General features: G+C 41.2%; 1 protein-coding gene across 1 annotated transcript in view; it reads right to left on the bottom strand.

The window, feature by feature from the left end:
* Window positions 1-455: 455 nt before the first annotated feature.
* The window catches only part of LOC138852690 (uncharacterized), a 174,118-nt gene continuing 159,596 nt past the window's right edge, over window positions 456-14,977 (bottom strand). The window contains exon 2 of the mRNA XM_070084949.1: window positions 456-465. The gene's annotated coding sequence lies outside the window, so the exon portion shown is untranslated. The remainder of the gene's footprint in view (window positions 466-14,977) is intronic.

The raw sequence follows: 14,977 nt of genomic DNA, 5'->3' as shown, positions 1-14,977 counted from the left end.
GGCCAATGTCGTGGAAAAAACTAGAACAAGCAATGTTCACAATTGAACCTGAATGAAGAAAGAGCTTGACAGGTTAATTACTTATGGTGGACTCGACTAAGGTCCATTGGGGTTGTCATACCAAACATGGAGACACGCCAGTTCATTCATATCATCAGATTCATAGCAGTGAGTGGCTCAGTGCTTGGTGGTAAGGCTCATCTTCTAGGTGGGTGTAGTATTAGCACTGTAACAATCATCAAGGCACTCATTTTCCGCTCCGTAAGCGTGTCGTCGCTCAGAGCATCGATTGCATTACGGAAAGGGACAGAATACAGCGATTCTTATAGACTATCTCTGTTGTTGATTCTGTGGGCGTGACTCTTCCCCCGAGCTGTGGCAAGGACTCCTACTATCACGCCCATTCCAGTTAGTGTACTTCGGTTTATCTTCAACCAGTGGGTGCTATTAACAGCCTCTTCCGATCTGTGGCCAGTCATGGCAGACACCATGTGCTGCAGAGTATAGCACGGATCTGAGGTATGACCTGCACATTTATGGTACACGCAACACGCATCTCGGTGCAGGTTACTGGAACATTTACTGCCATAAGGTTTGGACCTTGGTTTGGTACATTCCGAATAGTAGTGACCACACTTACCACAATTGAAATACGTCATAAACAAATTATCGCTTGTTTTATTCGGCAAGACGAGCGTTGCTATTTAAGTTTTACCTATTCGGCACGATACACACACACACACACACACACACACATATATATATATATATATATATATATATATATATATATATATATATATATATATATATATATATATATATATAAATATATATATATATATATATATATATATATATATATATATATATATATATATATATATATATATGTGTGTGTGTGTGTGTGTGTGTGTGTGTGTGTGTGTGTGTGTGTGTGTGTGTGTGTGTGTGTGGCTTGTAAGTTTTAGGGCTCTCTCTTGCCATATATATATATATATATATATATATATATATATATATATATATATATATATATATATATATATATATATATATATATATATATATATATATATATTTTCTTTCAACACACCGGCCGTATCCCACCGAGGCGGGGTGGCCCAAAAGGAAAAACGAAAGTTTGTCCATTTACATTTAGTAATATATACAGGAGAAGGGGTCACTAGCCCCTTGCTCCCGGCATTTTTGTCGCCTCTTACAACACGCATGGCTTACGGAGGAAGAATTCTGTTCCACTTCCCCATGGAGATAAGAGGAAATAAACAAGAATAAGAACTAGGAAGAAAATAGAAGAAAACCCCGAGGGGTGTGTATATTTATGCTTGTACATGTATGTGTAGTGTGACCTAAGTGTAAGTAGAAGTAGCAAGACGTACCTGAAATTTTTCATGTTCATGGGACAGTAATAAGGACACCAGCAATCCTACCATCATGTAAAACAATTACAGGCTTTCGTTTTACACTCACTTGGCAGGACGGTAGTACCTCCATGGGTGGTTGCTGTCTACCAACCTACTACCTATAATATATATATATATATATATATATATATATATATATATATATATATATATATATATATATATATATATATATATATATATATATATATATATATATATATATATATGGCAAGTGAGAGTCCTAAAACTCAGAAGCCAGTGTGTTTACCACTGCTTCATGCTGCTCTAACAAGATTAATCCAATTAGGTATATTTCTATACAGGAATGTTAGCAGTGTGACCACCAATGCAAGGTTTTACAGACGAATCCCAAAACCATGCTGATGGTGTTGCCAGCTAGGAAGAAGAGACAGTAGTTAAGAGAAGAGAAGAGGATTAGAATGTTAGACATGTTAAGAGCAGCAGTACTCTTGTAGAAGGGAGTCAAAATGTAACTAAAATCATGGTACTATTGAAACAGAACCACCGTAGTTTAACATCCAGAGAGAGAAATTGGGAGAAATTATTTTGTATATTGAGGAGTAACTTCTCCCTCCTGTCTCAACCAGCCTCTATACACCAACTTCAACCCATCATTAAACCCCACCCAATTTTCTATGACAAAAGTTACCAACATACCCAAACAACAGACTTCTCATTAAGTGCAAGAAATTCTTTTCAACAATCCATCTCGAAAGGAGAAATACTAGGGAGGAAGACCTCGATGATCCTTCACACACCCAACGAAGGACAAACTCCTTATTTCCTCATATTAAACAGAAACCAGATTAAATGGAAAAAAAGATATAGGGAAAAAAGACTAAAGGTACTGTAAGGTTGCAGCATTGAAAACAAAAGCGGGAAGATGAAGGTGAAAACTGTGGAAGCAAAGCCCGTTATAATAACTATAATAAAGACGATACTAACAGAAATAAAAGCAAATGTGATAGTCACTACAGGATATAATGTAATAAGAAGAGAGAGAGAGAGAGAGAGAGAGAGAGAGAGAGAGAGAGAGAGAGAGAGAGAGAGAGAGAGAGAGAGAGAGAGAGAAAGAGAGAGAGAGAAAGAGAGAGAGAGTCAATCAAACAGAGACAGTCAGAGAGGGGGATGGTACTACTGATTAATAATATAGTTTTTGAAGACGTAAATAATATTTGCCTGGTGGCAAAAGCTCTCGTTTCGCACGGTGAGTGTCCGGGTTCAATTCCCTGCTAAGGGGTGGAAACATTGAAGTATTACCTTACACCGTTTGTCCCTGTTCACCCATCAATAAAATGGGTACCTGGGTGTTAGTCGACTGGTGTGAGTCGCATCCTGGGACAAAACTGACCTAATTCCCCCGAAATGATCTGCATAACAAGCGTCTTTCTATATAGTAGTATGTCATTTATGTCAGCTAGGACTGTTACCTTGTATATGTACTTGTAGTAAATAAAGATTATTATTATTATTATTATTATTATTATTATTATTATTATTATTATTATTATTATTATTATTATTATTAAAGAACGATAATAACTGCAGAGTTCTCTTAACCACAAAGACGGATGTGGAAAACATCTGATGCAGATACTGTAAGAAACATCTGAGCAGTGATACTGTAAAAAACAGCTGAGCAGTGATATAGACACTGTAAGAAACAGCTGGGCAGTGATATAGACACTGTAAGAAACAGCTGGGCAGTGATATAGACACTGTAAGAAACAGCTGGGTAGTGATATAGATACTGTAAGAAACAGCTGGGCAGTGATATAGATACTGTAAGAAACAGCTGGGTAGTGATATAAATACTATAAGAAACAGCTGGGCAGTGACATAGATATTGTAAGAAACAGCTGAGCAGAGATATAGATACTATAAGAAACAGCACAAAAACAGAGTTGAACAAAGAAAATTAGTGATCATGGGAGAATTTAATCATAAAGAAATTAAATAATATAAATGGTAATCACACAGAGGATCACAAATGCGAAGAGAAATTAATAGATCTTGTCTGGTTTAACATGTTGGCACATAAACATTTCCAAATGTTTATGTGCCAACATGTTAAACCAGACAAGATCTAAATGTTCACAGCGAGACTGAGGCCGTAACTGAGGATTTGTGGACCATAAAGAAAAACATAAGAACTTCAGCCAAATAACATTAGAAGAGAGGGAAAACTAGAGATTACATGATAATGACATACAATAGTGCTTTATCAGAAGTAAATAAAATGGCGAATGACAAGATCTATGAAAGAGAGGAATCCAGGTGATGGCAGCTTAAGACTCAAATGAGCCAGAGGGGGTTTAGGAAAAAATTTCAAATCTCAGATTCACGATTAACTATAAACGTATTAGTTATGGTAGCAGTAAGAGTAAAGACAAACCCACTTCATACTTTGAAGAGTAGATATGATTAGGCTTTGGAGACCGTTTGATAGGAGTTAATAGGCGAGGCCAAGGGCGTAGGTAAGTACAATTATGTAGGTGCACATTAGTCTCATGCTCAAACTAAGAGAGCAACCCGAGATGGTTGAGTGTTAGGAAGATTGTCAGAAAGGCAGAAGACAGACAGTTAGAGTATCGATCTCACAGTTATCAGTATTAAGCCCACTAATGTTCTTGTCATGTATATACGTATGATGTGTATTTTTTTATTACAATTCGAAGAGAAGAAGACAGAGACAGACAGATTCCAGGGGTGATACACAACTAACCGGCACGTAGGAGATGCTTATGACGAAATTTTGGTCAGACTTGGACCATTGACAAGTCACACGTCCATCGCTCGGCTACAGGCTTTTCTCTTTCCATTTATAGCATGTATATTCACTATTTTTCTTATCGTGCTCCCTCTGTTGAGAAAAGTGTTCTCCGTGCCCTCTGCATTTGTGACCCTCAGTTCCTTGACTCGGACATTTTTCGTTCTTCGCAATTCGTTCTCTCGTCTTGCCTAACCTTCCGAATTCATAAACTCTGCTTTCTCACGTGCTAAACGGACTTCTTTCCCAAACTCTCTATGCCTGTGAAATCTCTTGTTCTCTGCCTTCCCTATAGTTCCAGTCTTTCTAATCTCAACAACTCTCTTCTTTCCTTAGACATCAAACTTTCTTTTCGCCAAACTAACAAATTGGCCGCTCTCTTTCTGACAGACTTAAAGAACACAAAAGAAGTGTTAGACTTGTCGACACCAATAATGCTCTTTTCTGTCATGTTAGACATCACAGCCATTCTATTGACGACCAGTCAATACTGTCCACCCTTCTTCAAGCCTTCACAAACACCGACTTGTTGAAGCATCCTTTATACATAACTTTCCTAATACGAATCGTAGTCCTGGCTTTGTCTCTGTAGATACCTTCCTTTCTCATTATATTGTCATATGCTCCAAACTTTAGAATACTCGTAACTTGACCTGATCTTTTCTCCTCCTCCTCTTCTCCTTTCCTATTTTTTCTTCCTTTCTTCTGCCTAGGTGTGTTCTGTCCTTCAGTTTCATTCCCCCTCCCCTGTGTATTTGATCCCACCCTTGTGGGCCATTAGATCTCTTGCAGTGCTCCTTTTACATGTCTTTAGATTTACTCCACTTCTACATCTACTACCACTACTTCATTACTACTACTACCCCTACCCCTACCACTACCACTGCTATTTCTTTTACTATTGCCTCACTTCACTCCCCTTTCTGTCTACCACTACTCCTCCTACTTACAACTACCACTACTTACTTCTACTACTACTGCCACTACTAGCATTACCTCTACTACTACTTCTCCACTTCCTTTTGTCTTTCTCTCTTTGTCTCGTCCCTGTCCCCCTCTCCTATATATACTGGCTCCTTCACCTTCGTGTGTTAGTGTGGCTTGTCAATGATCCAAGTGGGACCGAAATGTCGTCATAAGCTTCTCTCTTCTATGGTTGAGTTATTTGTGTATTTTTCCAGTCATGGTATTGTGCCTTTTTGTTCTTCCAGGGGTAATCAATTGACTGCTGAAGCTCAATGTGAATAACTGAAGGGTTGTGCAGTGCGAGTACAGACAGAGACATAATACAGAATATGAGGGGAGAAGCCATAACATAAACATCAATGAAAGAAAAAATCGGAAGGTGAACATTTTACTGAACATATCACCGAAGTAACACATCAACCGTGTTACATAGGCAGCCTTGGTAAAGTTAACACAGTTGACGTTGGCACAACCGTTACACAGTTGAAAGAGTTGAAGACTTTGCGTGATGCAAAGAAACTAATGGAACTTGACGAATCTGGAAGAGAGCCGGAAAAGTACACTTGCTTTAGATTCCCGATGTCATCGCTCTTGTGGCCCGGTCCCGGACCAGACATCCTGGTTAATAACCTGATCAATCAGACTGGTAGTGCTAGCAGCCCAGAGGAAAACCTTATTACAACATACGAGACACCCAGAGGAAACGGTAGGAAGGATATGAACAGATGTTTCAAGATGCAAGAACCAGAAACATGAGGCATAAAGGAAAACTAACAACGAAGATAAGTCACATTTTTAATATCGGATTTGATGAAAAGTATAATAGACAGAAAAGGAAAGTTGCGTATGAAAATTCCATACACAGTTTTAAGAGTAGCTACGATGGTGCTCAATAATTCAGGAGCCACAAATGCCTGTCGACAAAGATAAAGAAGCAAATCAAGGAACTAGTACTTGACTCTCGCAAGCACAAGTAAATGATCACAAATTGATGAGTACACGTAACTCACTGAACTCAGCAGTCAGAACACAACCTAAAGGTTTCGAGTTCGATTCCCGCACAACACGTAACATGTGGGCTTGTTTCCATACATATGTCTTTCATTTCTAGCAGGCAGTAAAGACGAACGTAGATGTTAATCGACTGTTACGGGTCGCATTATGGAGTTAAGTTCAAAGGTTATTCATAACAATAACAATGATGTTCAAGAGTACAGTTCTGCTCAGAGAACGACAAATATAACATCACAGATAGTTAGTAATACACGCACATTCTGTGGCTGTCTTTTTGTCTCACATCCTCTTTCTTTCTTTCTCCCTTTCTCTCTCTTCCAGGTAGCACCATCACCACTGTAACTACACACATCCGGGACATGTACATTGTATATTGTGGTTCTGAATCTAAAATGAATTCTCACGATTAGAGGCGAGAACAACACGTCCAGACAACAGCAGTAATCCTGGTGAGTGCAGCACCTCCAAGTGACACCTCCAAGTGACAATTTCAAGTGACACCTCCAAGTGACACCTCCAAGTGACACCTCCAAGTGACACCTCCAAGTGACACCTCCAAGTGACACCTCCAAGTGACACCTCCAAGTGACAATTCCAAGTGACACCTCCAAGTGACACCTCCAAGTGACAATTTCAAGTGACAATTCCAAGTGACACTTCCAAGTGACACCTCCAAGTGACACCTCCAAGTGACATTTTCAAGTGACACCTCCAAGTGACACCTCCAAGTGACACCTCCAAGTGACTCCTCTAAGTGACACCTCCAAGTGACACCTCCAAGTGACATTTTCAAGTGACACCTCCAAGCGACACCTGTGACACCTCCAAGCGACACCTCTCAATGACACCTCCAAGTGACACCTCCAAGTGACACCTCCGAGTGACACCTCTAAGTGACACCTCCAAGCGACACCTCTCAGTGACACCTCCAAGTGACACCTCCAAGTGACACCTCCGAGTGACACCTCCAAGTGACACCTCCAAGTGACACTTCCAAGTGACACTTCCAAGTGACACCTCCAAGACGTTTCCTCCCGAATCAGCTTAAATCCCTCTCTGTATTAGAGAGTTTCTGCCACACAATAACGGAGTATTTTCTTACGTACCATATACCATTCTCGCACACTTCCACACCTGTACACTTCACACACCTAAACACACCTTTAACACCAGCACATCTCTCACATCTTCCACACCTGCACATCTCCCACACCTGCACAACTTTTATACCAAGTCTGGTGTCGTAGTGACGACCATACTAGATTTGATCATCAGAAATACACAAGACCTGGTCGTTAAGGCCGCACCAAACCTGGTGGTCATACCACGCTTGACCTGGCCAGGACCACAGGATACTCAGCGAAGCATCGTGTTGTGAAGGCCGCAGTTGCACAGCATTTCAAAGATCTAAGAAATGTCACACTAATAAGTTTATCTCTTTATAGATTTTGAGGAATGACATACAGCTTGCAATAACAACAAATCCATGGAAGCAATACAACATTTACATTGAATAAACATAATACATAATACAGCAAGAAGCACAATGTGTAAAAACATGACGTGGAAGGTTACCCAACGAAAACTATTACAGCATAACAAGCAGGGCCGGATTACCGCATAGGCAAACTAGGCATTTGCCTAGGGCCCCGCGCATTTGGGGTCCCCGCGGTCCAAGGGGTTCAGGGGCTCATCCAAGACTGCGCACATGGTGCAAGTGCAAAGGGGTCCCTACCTAAAAAGTTAACAATAATGGTCAGTGATTTATAAAGGGAATAATAGTGCTGTAGTGGTTATGCTGAATATAATAGGTACATGATGTCACTACTTTAATAGCCTAATCTAGTAATACTATGCTGTCTTGAGTTTATTCTCTTTAAAATGCATGATTCAACAAGATAGTTATAATGGCTGTTGGTAAATGGTTTTGGTTGTCTTTATGTACTTTCCCTATTAAATTTAATCTAAATAGCCAGAATGTATTTAATTAGACCTTAAACAGGCTCACACCGACCCCCCCCCCAAGCTGGAAGGGGTCGCTTTTCTTACCCGTAACTCAAAGGGGCCCCGCCAATCTGAATAGCCTAGGGCCCGGAGACTTCTTAATCTGGCCCTGATAACAAGAACACCATATAAGAAACACAACCAGCAAGAACACCGGACAATATCAGCAAACATCACTTGCGATATAATTCAAGAAAACACGCTGCCAGCAAGAAATACAATAACGGCAACATAAACAAAAGAATATATAAAAAAGGAGGCAGCAATCACCAACATAATAAACAGAAACAAGAGCACAGAATGACAACAAAGATAACCCAACAGACGAAGGCACAAGACTGGCAGCAACAACTACAACTACAGCAAACAGAAAGAAGACCACAAGAGAACAAAGGTAACCCCACAATCAACAGAGCCATCATCCAGGTTTACGACCTCTTAGAGATAAGTGTACTGAGTGCACTTGGAAGGGGGAAGGTCAGCGGCCATTAGGTCTTCTAAAACTTCGTGCAGCAAACCCTCTTGAAAACATTTTGGTCATAAATACATTTAAATTCCACACAATAGCATGATTGATGATTGGTACGAACGTGCAAAAGTGTAGTGAATATTTGAGAGTGAAGATACGAAAAATAGATTCAAGTTGTTAGGTCAATGAATGGGAGTAGAAGTCTTGAGTTGCCTAAATGGCTGCATCCACCCATATGCGAATCGTGAGGAGAAAGTCAGGAAAACTTAGCTGGTGGAAATCATAAGAGTAGGCCTTAATACAGAGGACTTGACACTGGGGTGAATTTTTACTGTTATGTGCCCAGAGGCCCTTCCTCTCTAACTGTATGCATAGTTCGCCTCATACTGTCTCCTCTCTTCCCTTCCTTCTCCTTGCTTCGTCTCGTCTCTCCTCTGTCTTCATTATATCTTTTAAGCTCTCCCCATCACTCTTCCCTCTCCGTCTCTCAGGCTGCTTGCCCCTCGCCAGCCAAATGACTTCCGGTGTAAGGTGAGGCCTCCCTCTGCCTTTTCGTATTCCGTCTCCTTTCCTCTCATCCATTCTTCATATTGCTATACCTACCTTATTTTTTCTGTTCTCTCTTGCTACCGCGTTCTTACTTTTCTGCTTGCTTTTCCAAATAATTATCGTCATCACTTAAAATTGCAGGAGTTCTCTCTCTCTCTCTCTCTCTCTCTCTCTCTCTCTCTCTCTCTCTCTCTCTCTCTCTCTCTCTCTCTCTCTAGTTCAACACGAGTCAACCGCTCAACTGCAACTTAGAGGCAAGACATGCAATACGATCAAGAGTTAATTTTTTTCAAATAGAATTATAGGAGAATGGAACACGCTGCTCGCTGAAGTTGTCAGTGAAGACTCTACTGTCATCTAAGAACCAGATGGACAAGCATTAGATACCTAGCACTAGATACCAAGCACTAGATACCTAGCACTAGATACCAAGCACTAGATACCTAGCACTAGATACCAAGCGCTAGATACCAAGCACTAGATACCAAGCACTAGATACCAAGCACTAGATAACTAGCACTAGAAACGTAGCACTCGATACCAAGCACTACCTGGAGTTTACCTGGAGAGAGTTTCGGGGTTCAACGCCCCCGCGGCCCGGTCTGTGACCAGGCCTCCTGGTGGATCAGCCCCTGATCAACCAGGCTGTTGCTGCTGGCTGCACGCAAACCAACGTACGAGCCACAGCCCGGCTGATCAGGAACTGACTTTAGGTGCTTGTCCAGTGCCAGCTTGAAGACTGCCAGGGGTCTGTTGGTAATCCCCCTTATGTGTGCTGGGAGGCAGTTGAACAGTCTCGGGCCCCTGACACTTATTGTATGGTCTCTTAACGTGCTAGTGACACCCCTGCTTTTCATTGGGGGGATGTTGCATCGTCTGCCAAGTCTTTTGCTTTCGTAGTGAGTGATTTTCGTGTGCAAGTTCGGTACTAGTCCCTCTAGGATTTTCCAGGTGTATATAATCATGTATCTTTCCCTCCTGCGATCCAGGGAATACAGGTTTAGAAACCTCAAGCGCTCCCAATAATTGAGGTGTTTTATCTCCGTTATGCGCGCCGTGAAAGTTCTCTGTACATTTTCTAGGTCAGCAATTTCACCTGCCTTGAAAGGTGCTGTTAGAGTGCAGCAATATTCCAGCCTAGATAGAACAAGTGACCTGAAGAGTGTTATCATGGGCTTGGCCTCCCTAGTTTTGAAGGTTCTCATTATCCATCCTGTCATTTTTCTAGCAGATGCGATTGATACAATGTTAGGGTCCTTGAAGGTGAGATCCTCCGACATGATCACTCCCAGGTCTTTGACGTTGGTGTTTCGCTCTATTTTGTGGCCAGAATTTGTTTTGTACTCTGATGAAGATTTAATTTCCTCATGTTTACCATATCTACTACTAGATACCAAGCATTAGATAACTAGCACTAGAAACGTAGCACTCGATACCAAGCGCTAGATACCAAGCACTAGATACCAAGCACTAGATACCTAGCACTAGATACCAAACACTAGATACCTAGCACTAGATACCAAACACTAGATACCAAGCAATAGATACCAAGCACTAGATACCAAGCACTAGATAACTAGCACTAGAAACGTAGCACTCGATACCAAGCGCTAGATACCATGCACTAGATACCAAGCACTAGATACCAAGCACTAGATACCTAGCACTAGAAACCTAGCACTCGATACCAAATGCTAGATACCAAGTACTAGATACCAAGCACTAGATACCAAGCACTAGATACCAAGCACTAGATACCAAACACTAGATACTTAGCAATAGAAACCTAGCACTCGATACCCAGCGCTAGATACCAATCACTAGATGCCAAGCACTAGATACCAAGCACTAGATACCAAGCACTAGATACCAAGCACTAGATATCTAGCAATAGAAACCTAGCACTCGATGACTCACGAAATCGTAATGACACGATTGCAAACAAACCATACCACGGGTGGGATTGAACCCGCGGTCAGAGAGTCTCAAAACTCCAGACCGTCGTCTGTTAAAACTTGCATTTGTGGTCACAGTGGTGCCTATGCTAACCTTCCTATGGTGCAGAAATATACCTAGTTGGACGAATCTTATTGTGGCTAGCTGGTCCAGTGGCTAACGCGACGGTCTGGAGTTTTGAGACTCTCTGACCGCGGGTTCTTTCCCCGCCCGTGGTATGGTTTGCTAGCACTCGATACCAAGCGCTAGATACCAAGCACTAGATGCCAAGCACTAGATACCTAGCACTAGATACTAAGCACTAGATACCAAGCACTAGATACCTAGCACTAGAAACCTAGCACTCGATACCAAGCGCTAGATACCTAGCACTAGATACCAAGCACTAGATACCTAGCACTAGATACCAAGCACTAGATAACAAGCGCTAGATACCAAGTACTAGATACCTTGCACTAGATATCTAGCACTAGATACCTAGCACTAGATATCTAGCACTAGATACCAAGCACTAGATACCAAGCACTAGATACCAAGCACTAGATACTAAGCTCTAGATACCAAGCTCTAGATACCAAGCACTAGATACCAAGCACTAGATACTAAGCTCTAGATACCAAGCTCTAGATACCAATCACTAGATACCAAGCACTAGATACTAAGCTCTAGATACCAAGCGCTAGATACCTAGCACTAGATACCAAGCACTAGATACCTAACACTAGATACCAAGCACTAGATACCAAGCGCTAGATACCAAGCACTAGATACCTTGCACTAGATATCTAGCACTAGATACCAAGCACTAGATACCAAGCACTAGATACCAAGCGCTAGATACCAAGCACTAGATACCTAGCACTAGATATCTAGCACTAGATACCAAGCACTAGATACCAAGCACTAGATACCAAGCACTAGATACTAAGCTCTAGATACCAAGCTCTAGATACCAAGCACTAGATACCAAGCACTAGATACTAAGCTCTAGATACCAAGCTCTACATACCAATCACTAGATACCAAGCACTAGATACTAAGCTCTAGATACCAAGCTCTAGATACCAAGCACTAGATACCAAGCACTAGATACTAAGCTCTAGATACCAAGCTCTAGATACCAAGCACTAGATACCAAGCACAATAGATACCAAGCACTAGATACTAAGCTCTAGATACCAAGCTCTAGATACCAAGCACTAGATACCAAGCACTAGATACTAAGCTCTAGATACCAAACTCTAGATACCAAGCACTAGATACCAAGCACTAGATACCAAGCACTAGATACCAAGCACTAGATACTAAGCTCTAGATACCAAGCTCTAGATACCAAGCACTAGATACTAAGCTCTAGATACCAAGCTCTAGATACCAAGCACTAGATACCAAGCACTAGATATCAAGCACTAGATACCAAGCTCTAGATACCAAGCACTAGATACCAAGCACTAGATACCAAGCACTAGATACCAAGCTCTAGATACCAAGCTCTAGATACCAAGCACTAGATACCAAGCTCTAGATACCAAGCTCTAGATACCAAGCACTAGATACCAAGCACTAGATACCAAGCACTAGATACCAAGCTCTAGATACCAAGCACTAGATACCAAGCACTAGATACCAAGCACTAGATACCAAGCACTAGATACTAAGCTCTAGATACCAAGCTCTAGATACCAAGCACTAGATACCAAGCACTAGATACTAAGCTCTAGATACCAAGCTCTAGATACCAAACACTAGATACTAAGCTCAAGATACCAAGCTCTAGTTACCAAGCACTAGATAGCAAGCACTAGATACCAAGCACTAGATACTAAGCTCTAGATACCAAGCTCTAGATACCAAGCACTAGATACCAAGCACTAGATACTAAGCTCTAGGTACCAAGCTCTAGATACCAATCACTAGATACCAAGCACTAGATACTAAGCTCTAGATACCAAGCTCTAGATACCAAGCACTAGATACCAAGCACTAGATACCAAGCACTAGATACTAAGCTCTAGATACCAAGCTCTAGATACCAAGCACTAGATACCAAGCACTAGATACCAAGCACTAGATACTAAGCTCTAGATACCAAGCTCTAGATACCAAGCACTAGATGCCAAGCACTAGATACTAAGCTCTAGATACCAAACTCTAGATACCAAGCACTAGATACCAAGCACTAGATACCAAGCACTAGATACTAAGCTCTAGATTCCAAGCTCTAGATACCAAGCACTAGATACTAAGCTCTAGATACCAAGCTCCAGATACCAAGCACTAGATACCAAGCACTAGATACCAAGCACTAGATACCAACCTCTAGATACCAAGCACTAGATACCAAGCACTAGATACCAAGCTCTAGATACCAAGCTCTAGATACCAAGCTCTAGATACCAAGCACTAGATACCAAGCTCTAGATACCAAGCTCTAGATACCAAGCTCTAGATACCAAGCTCTAGATACCAAGCTCTAGATACAAAGCACTAGATACCAAGCTCTAGATACCAAGCTCTAGATACCAAGCTCTAGATACAAAGCACTAGATACCAAGCTCTAGATACCAAGCTCTAGATACAAAGCACTAGATACCAAGCTCTAGATACCAAGCTCTAGATACCAAGCTCTAGATACAAAGCACTAGATACCAAGCTCTAGATACCAAGCTCTAGATACCAAGCTCTAGATACCAAGCTCTAGATACAAAGCACTAGATACCAAGCTCTAGATACCAAGCTCTAGATACCAAGCTCTAGATACCAAGCTCTAGATACAAAGCACTAGATACCTAGTATTTAATAGTAAAGACAGACCTGGCGAGAGGAACAATAATTAACACAAAAGAATATTCAACACACGTTGAAATGGGAATAAAACACATTGGGAAAGAAAAGAAACGATACACAACACTGGCAAAAAAAAAATGAAGCATAACAAAGGGTAAACAGTTTAGTGAAGAACAGTACTTCACTGAATGAATTATTGGGTAATGAGCACAATACTGTAAACACAAGGTAACTGACAAGTGTAAACACAAGTTTATAATGCTTATATATTGCACACAACAGGGAAAATGGAAAAGTACTTATGTGAGGGAAAAGTTCAATAGATAGGAGTAGCGAGGGAGTATATAGTAACAATAGTTTGATTGCCGGCTACTTGTTAAGGTAGGGTAAGTCTAGCTCCCGCTATTTCCCCCCTTTTTTTCCCCCTCCCCGAAAGTGATAGTTTGATTGCCGGCTGCTTGTTAAGGTAGGGTCAGTCTACCTCCCGTTATCCCTTCCCCTCCCTCTTCCCCCCCCCGAAAGGTGACGTGTGGGGCTCCGGCCAAACAGTAATCACTTGACTCACAACTCCCAGCACTACTGTAAGTACACGCCTGCTCATATTCTAGTGGACTTATTGGTTGAAAGCTTCACTTTTGACCAATAATAAACTTAGTCCTTTCAGTCTTGCTCTATGTTAAATGTCTTAATAATCTTTTAGGTATTTTACTTATCATGGAGAGTGATTTCTTAAGCAGTGGGTTTGAAAATACCGCTACCCTCTGTGAATCGCCTGCTGACACCTGGGCTACCAGGTTAGGAATGTTATTTTCTGGTACAGCTTTGAATATCTATGCAACTTTGTCGCAGGATATCATATGTAATTATAACCTACTAAAGAAGGCAATCCTTAAAGCATATCAAAAAAACAATAATTCTTACAGGAAAGATTTCAGGTATGCCACCTTACAGCCTGGCCAGAACTTTCAACAGTTACAGGTAACACTTTCGTTTGTTCGACTTTTGGATAGAGAG

The sequence above is a fragment of the Cherax quadricarinatus genome, chromosome 14, assembly GCF_038502225.1.
Source record: "Cherax quadricarinatus isolate ZL_2023a chromosome 14, ASM3850222v1, whole genome shotgun sequence".
Classification (NCBI taxonomy): domain Eukaryota; kingdom Metazoa; phylum Arthropoda; class Malacostraca; order Decapoda; family Parastacidae; genus Cherax; species Cherax quadricarinatus.
Note: the sequence above shows the minus strand (reverse complement) of the source record. Positions and strands in the feature narration are given on the sequence as shown.